This window comes from Populus euphratica, unplaced genomic scaffold (assembly GCF_000495115.2).
Source record: "Populus euphratica unplaced genomic scaffold, PopEup_1.0 scaffold150.1, whole genome shotgun sequence".
Lineage (NCBI taxonomy): Eukaryota > Viridiplantae > Streptophyta > Magnoliopsida > Malpighiales > Salicaceae > Populus > Populus euphratica.
In genome coordinates this window covers 351375-351841 of record NW_011499998.1, presented here as the reverse complement: position 1 = coordinate 351841, position 467 = coordinate 351375, and positions in this window count along the sequence as shown.

Below are 467 nucleotides of genomic sequence, written 5' to 3'. Positions count from 1 at the left end.
CTGGCACAACAAGTACATGATGGAGATTAGATCCCGCAAGACCGAAGCAAGAACTCTTCTCCATGTGATGTGATGAACTATGTATGCTCTCATGCGTCTTTCTGGTTTTGGTTTTCGTTTGTGATTAAGGCATAATTAGGTTGCTGAAGTCTCACTGTGTTTAAGCAGAGGGCTGAAGGAGTGATGAAGTGGACACTAACCAAAAAGGGAAAAAAGGTAAAGCCAGTGGGGGAGTCTGAGTCCCGTCATAAAGATGTCTTACACTACAGAAACTGGCTTGTTTTGAAAAAGACGAACAAACTATAACATGTTAGCTTGATGAGGGATGACCATTTGAACCAAATGAAATTAAAATATACATATCTTTTTTCTCGTAAAGCAAAAATACAAAAAAAAAAGGGGGGACAAAAACGGGAGAGAGCATTTCAGTTTTATCAGAACCCAAAAGGAACCCCCCCCCCCCCACC